The sequence below is a fragment of the Heliconius melpomene genome, chromosome 15 (genome assembly GCF_056956725.1).
Source record: "Heliconius melpomene rosina isolate 202511_hmr_F chromosome 15, ASM5695672v1, whole genome shotgun sequence".
Lineage (NCBI taxonomy): Eukaryota > Metazoa > Arthropoda > Insecta > Lepidoptera > Nymphalidae > Heliconius > Heliconius melpomene.
The window spans coordinates 6,067,808-6,074,647 of record NC_140403.1 but is presented as its reverse complement, the minus strand read 5'-3'; the positions used below and the strand labels follow the sequence as shown (position 1 = coordinate 6,074,647).

Here is a 6,840-nt window from a genome sequence, read left to right as displayed (position 1 = left end):
AAATAAAAAACATCTACAATTATTGGTTTTATGGTCTTCATTCCTACTATTAGAGATTACAGCCGTCATTTAGTTCAATTAGCATTTATTAACACCACCATAACAAAGTTTTGATGGGAGCTACTAAAGCCAGTTTCCATTCCATTCCTATATGTGAAATATCCCTTAGTTTACGACCACGCTTGCTGACCCAGTTCGGGATCGTCGCGGGATCACGAAAAGGGTTTACGGTTTTCAATATTTGTTATCCACTATGACTACTTCTATATCTTATGGGAATAGTTCAACTTTCATTGCAAGTGTTCTCCCGTGTCTCATACGAAAAATATATTTGACCTATATCAAAACCTACACTGAAAAATGTAAGGAGCTTAACTTAAGGTTTCTTACATAATAACGTACAGCCTTCGCTCGGAATTATCTGGTCGAGCGTTCGGTATCCAATTTACGCGCTGTTGTGGGGCTTCGACCGCAGGCTGATAATTGACACCGAAGGCATAACCGCGGCCGTAATAACCATTACAGACGACGACCGCGCCATGCAAAAACATGAAATTACAGCACGTCGCCGTAGAATGACCAATTTTCTAAATTCTTTATCATCATTGTTCCAACTATTGTGACTTCCAATAAAAATAACGTAATTCACCATCCCGATAGTCCGCTCTTATAGGTTTAGTTTAGAAAGTTGGCATCTTGTCCGTAGCGGTTATTTCGAGTTCCTTACATAGGTTACCGGGTGCCGGTGCAGCAAAAAGAAGGCTTTATTTAACGATCCACGACTCTTGAAAAAGCGCTCTGAGGCTCGGTGCCAAGACCGAGATTACAGTGGTGGGGCTGAAAAACAAATCTACTACGATTTACGTACCGTAAACTCGTTACGCGATGTGAACGAGGCGAGTTTGGGGGTGGAGCGCGATACAAACTATATCTTGTTTCTAGTACGGGAGAGTCGATTACGGGTTAAGCGGGATACGATAGAGACACGCTCGGTGCGTAGACCGGGCGACGAGAGAGAGGCGAGCTTACGCCGCCAGCTATACTCAGGACCGCGGGTTCGCCCGCAAATACTGTCGTTATAGCAGTCGCTGTTCGGCGGTCGGGCGGCGTGCTACCGGCGGGGAACTTTTGCTCCTGCACCGTACTGATTCGCTTTGGGTGAACTTTTACGAAAATCGCGCTCGGAAATTTAAGAGGTACCCATTTCCGATTCGTGACAGATTACGATAACCGTTGAAAGTGAAACTGAACCGTTGCGACGTGATAAGAGTTGTGTAAGGATTTACCAGTACTTTGGGAGGTAAATTGAGTGACTAAGTGGGACGATCTAGTTGAAAAGTGAAATTATTTCGGACTGGTCTCGATATCGGCACAGTTTTGCAATAAAAACTGCGTTTTGATTATTGACGCTCGTTGAAGCTGTTTTATTTCCTTATATGGTAAGTAGTTCTGCATGAAAAAAGTATGACAACATTGATATAAAAAGTAATGAATACAAATTGCTTATGTCTTGGTTGTACTGGGGAAGGGAGGCTCGGTTAAAGTATTCATGAGGAAAATGTAAAAGCGAAATATCATTAGGCTCCGTTTTTTATTGCGTTTACTAGGATTTACAGCTAAAAAATATTTTTAAGCGTAAATTAGCCTATGTACTTTTTTATTTCTTAAATGTTTATTCCTTTTGAAGTCAAAGATCGAAAATAAATGTTCTACTAAGGTTGTACTTTATATAGCAGTAGATCGTTGTAGCATAAAAATAGTACAAATTTTGAAACCGAAGTTAATTACGTAAGTATTTATAGTAACGGAAGCAGTTAACTCAATTTTTTCTGCCATTTACAGATTACAGCAAATATAATCGATTCTGTGGATTAAAAAACGGATTCAAGTTATGATATTTTTAAAAGCAGTTTATATTTGAGAATTAGATATCTTTATATCTCACTAAACTGTAAAAGTAAAATAAATTACTTGGTTGTATATTTATTAACAATTTTATACAAACTAGTATTTAAGAGTTAAATTAAAATGCTTAAAAAAATATTTTTACATATATGTATTTATGTTTTCAAAATTATGAAATATATTAAATTTTCACATGGTTCAAAAATATAGCAGAATAATCAATTTCATTCATAGTAAATAGTATTCTATTATCTATTTATTTAGTCTACTTAGAAATAATGGTGTTTATTTAGCTAGCACGTATAGCTTTAACATGATAAAGGGCCTTGTAAAATTATGCTAATCGAATATACAGTGGGTTGGGACCAGTCTCATTCTTCACGCAGAACATCATCTACAGTAGACGGTAATTTAATCAATTAAACTTTATATAGAAATATGTAAACTAATAGGACTAGAATTACCTTAGTAGACGGTATTTGTTATTAGAAGACTTTATTTTAATATGATTTTTATTTTTATTTATCTATAGTCGTATAGGCTAATAAACGAACTGAGGCCCGTATTTATAAACAGCTCTTAACTCTGAGATCGCTCTTGAGATGCCTATTTTAATTAATAAATTCGATATCTATGAATGTAAACAGCATCTCTAGATCGGTCTCAAGCTTGAGAGAGATTTATAAATACAAACCTAGGAATATTGAACATATTGTTTTTAATTACAATTGATTTATTCTCATGTTGATAAATACCTACTTCGCATTCCATGTTGTAAATTTCAATTAAACCGGTTTCATTGCGGCGTATTTCATAAGAAGAATGTTTTGTTTTTATTTATTTGGAACTCTTTTTTATTTATTTCGATTGGTCTCATTTGATGGTCAAGAACATGGTTGAAATTTTTTGCTTATTACTACTCTTCGTACATGTCGGTTATTGTAATCTGTAATGAGGTATAGATATCAATAGTTCAAATTATTCGTCAATTACATTTGATGTCTGGAAATAAAGTTTATTTTGATTATGTTTTTTCGTATTTAATATTCGATTAATCGCACTTTGTGTTTTAAATTTAACAAGGATTTTTAATTAAAAATCCTTTGTGAAAAAAAAATGTTTATACAATATCTTTTTTACATCACACTGTATCCCGCATGTGCGAGGTAGAGGGAACCTGGGAACTTAGTGTTAAGACACTTTCCACCGAACTGGAGGCATTGTGTGTTGAGTGGCGGGACTCAACGCCGCGTTATGCTTCGTTACCACAGTAAGAGAGCGAGTTATAATAAATATTTAATTGGGAATGAAATATTTAAGGGGAATCGAACCGACAGCCTGTCGCGTTTGTGCTCACGCTTATGCTTTTCCAATACAATTGGGTTACTCCGAATATTTATACGAAATATTTCAAAAACTCAGATAATATCCATTTTAGGTGGTTAAAAATCTTTTAAAAGTAAATAATGGACAGTATCGTCCTCAAAAACAAATAAAAATTCTGATCAGATAAACGGTTGTCATTTTACATTTATACGTTCGTCAATACGAACGACAACTAAAATTGGCTCTTTTAAAACCAAAATAGCAATACAAACGCGAAATAAAATATTATAAAAGGAAATATTTAATAAAATACAGTTGACGTAATCTGGTACAGATTTTTCGTGAAACGACTTGAAGACTTTACCAGAAAGAGCGGAAAAAGGAGAGTCGAGAGAGATTAATGATGTGGATTGAACGTCTTAAGCTAGCTTCTTTTATACCATTCATTTGGCCTAACACAATGTTATCTAAGAAAACAAAATGTTGAAAGTAATACTTAGGAACCTTTATTGTTTTTCGTCTATAAGAAATAGACGAAAGCACTTTTGCTGGACCACCACTTTTAATAGACACTTTTACGAATTTATTTTGTTCACGTAACAGATTAAAAAAGCATTTTTTTTGTCTTTATGAGTATATTAAATATTCTTATAGTACCTACTTAGTTGAGTTTAGTATTTTTAAAAAATGTTCAAAGGTAATTCGTGGCGCAGGGGCACAAATTTCACAATTCCTCAGAAAGTCGGAAACGAAAGTGTCTTAATGGGAACAATGTCTACGATCCCAGGTTCCCTCTGTCTACCCTGCTGTGTGCGGGATACAGCGTGAAGCCAAAAAAAAGGCTTTTACAAAATTGCATAATATTTAATGAAATAAACAAAACCACAAAGGTCATTCTTAGTTGTTTAACAGTTATATTTTTTATTTTTAAACTTTCCAATTTACTTCATAGTGATTTCAGGTAGAGCTTGCCTACTATTATTATCTTATTTCAAAACGATTGCCTCAGTAATCACCTAGCTTCACCTAACACGTTATATCCAAAGCATATACCGTTTTGCAATTGAAAGTCTTTTATGCTAACAATTAACTATATTTTATTAAGAAACTCTTCACGGTCCGCTCATCAAGTTATTGCTGTATGAGAATATTTAGCTTGCACATACAAAAAGCATAGTAAGATGGGCATGACGAAAATATTGCTTAAAAGCTGTTACTTATTATGTTATCATGATATTAAAACAGTATTAAATAGGTTAAATTAATATTAAAAACGTTTAAATAACTATTTTGAAATGACTAGTCGTGGCGCAGAGGCTCAAGGGCGTGACTGTAAACGTAACAGGTTGTGAGTTCGATTCCCATTCGAGGAAACGAAATATTTCATATTAAATTTCTTCTCTTTGGTGTCGATGTAAGGCGCTGTGTAAGTTAACACTTAGCACGTAAAGCCTCTGCGGAATTGCTCCTGAGAATTTCGCGGAAAATGGGGAACGAAAGTGTTTTAATGGGAACGGAGTATCTTAGCACTAGGCGCAAAAAATATTAAATTAATTATATTGTAATTCTAATAACAAACAATGAAACTTGCAAAGACATTTCATCTATTAATATGCAAAAAGTAAATTTACACAATACAATAATTTATGTATAACGTAATAATTTTTACAATTCTACAATCGAAATTCAGTCACGTTTTCACCTTGTAATAATAAATTATATTATTTATTAACTTATATAAATAATGCAATATTTATTTGAAAAATGGTGGTTATATAAATAATAATAAACATCTTTAATTAATAAAAAATCATTTTTAAAGTATACAGTACTTGAATTAAAGTATACAGTGGTACCACTAAGATTTGTTTATCAGTTTGCAATATTATATTATTCGTATTTAATTTTATATTTTAGAGACTGGTCAATAACTTGTTTTTTTATTATATAAATCTGTATATTAAATATTGCATTGCAAGCATTTTTGCAATAAAATTTTAATATCCATATAAAGAAATATACAGAAAATTAAAACAATTTTTATACAATCTACTAAAGTTATAATGGAACTTGCAGCTAATTCAAAGTCCGTATGTAAAGGTAGCGCGAGCGTGAGCGTGCCATCCAAAATACATTTCCTGTCGGAGTTAAACCTAGCATCAAAACGGCAGGTTTAATAGAAATATTAAATTAGATTTTGTATGTAATGTTGCCAGTATTATAGTTTTATTTGGAGTATCTAATGTCATATATTTAATTATAAATATTATTAGAAATCTAATATAATGAGTTTTTTTTTGGAGGTTCTCGTGGCCATGAAGTAGCAGTCATTTTTGTAGTTTCACCCTGTGTCAGTTCTATAAACTTAATTTCAAAAAATATCTTTTAAGCAAAGAAGTAGATGATTATAATAAAAAAAAATTGCGAATATCAAAATCACACATACTTCATACAACGTTCACCATTATAATTGATTGCTGACTGTGAGCTATTGCTTATCCAAAAATAAACTGTACATCATCTCGAGGAGACGTCTTGGGGTGGCTAATACGCGAAAAATGGTATCCACTTTTCTTCGTTATCTGTTAATAAGAGCCCTTGCAGTGGGTAGCAATCTCGCAGAAATATGGACTTGCTAATATAATTAAAAGCATTTTCCTGTTTAACTTTATTCACAATATTTGAACTAAGCTAGAGGTGATTTTTGAAGTCAAGATTCAAAATTTAAAATATTTGTAAAATATGGACTTTGATTTAAATTTTAATAATATAAATAGTACGTAATATAAATAATATTTCAAATATTTTTTAAAAAATATAAAAATTAAAATCAACGAGATTCTCGTAATTTGTAGTATTTTCTAGTAACGAAGCGCGCGGACAAGATTGCGGTTGCACTTCTTTAAATTACATCAGCGTTACAGTTTTTAAATTCAACGAAATGCATTTTTAGTTTTAGTAAAATTATATTTAGTACATATATTTTATAAAGATATTAGTTATAAATAATATAGCTATATTAATTATTTACCAGATTCCAGGAAATGTATGGTATAAAGGTAATACCTTACGTATGTTGACCAAAAATGTTTTTCAAATACCTTTGTTTAATTCAGGCATAATAATCAAACAACAACTATGTAAAGTATGATGGTATTATATGGTAATACTAATTTTCAGTAGATATATGTAATACTAGCGGCCCGCCCGCGGCTTCGCCTGCGTGAACTACGTTATTGAAAGAAAGAGATCCGTTATGAAGCGTCGTGTACCGTTACGGGAATTCACAGACTATAATTGACCTTCAAATGCATTGTTATTTAAAATAACTTGAGAATAAAAGTGAATTTAGTAATAAACCTATTGTAAACGTTCTTTCATCTTCGTATATCTTTTTAAAGATCTTTTCTCACTTGTCAAAACTATACTATACTATTAATTGTGATAATTAATAATTTTCTCTCATTTTATTCTGCATAGCAGGGTAAACAGGGAACAGCTAGTGTCAAGACACTCTTTCCGTATTCTGCCGGAAATCTAGATATTGTTTGTTGAAAAAGCGAAACTCAACGCCGCGCTTTGTCCTCCCAAAGCGGGTAAATGCAAATA

General features: G+C 32.5%; 1 protein-coding gene across 2 annotated transcripts in view; it reads left to right on the top strand.

The window, feature by feature from the left end:
* The first annotated feature begins 1,084 nt into the window (after nt 1-1,084).
* Nucleotides 1,085-6,840, top strand: part of IRSp53 (Insulin receptor substrate 53 kDa) — a 175,313-nt gene continuing 169,557 nt past the window's right edge. For both annotated transcript variants that reach the window (XM_085198796.1, XM_085198794.1), the window contains exon 1: nt 1,085-1,439. The gene's annotated coding sequence lies outside the window, so the exon portion shown is untranslated. The remainder of the gene's footprint in view (nt 1,440-6,840) is intronic.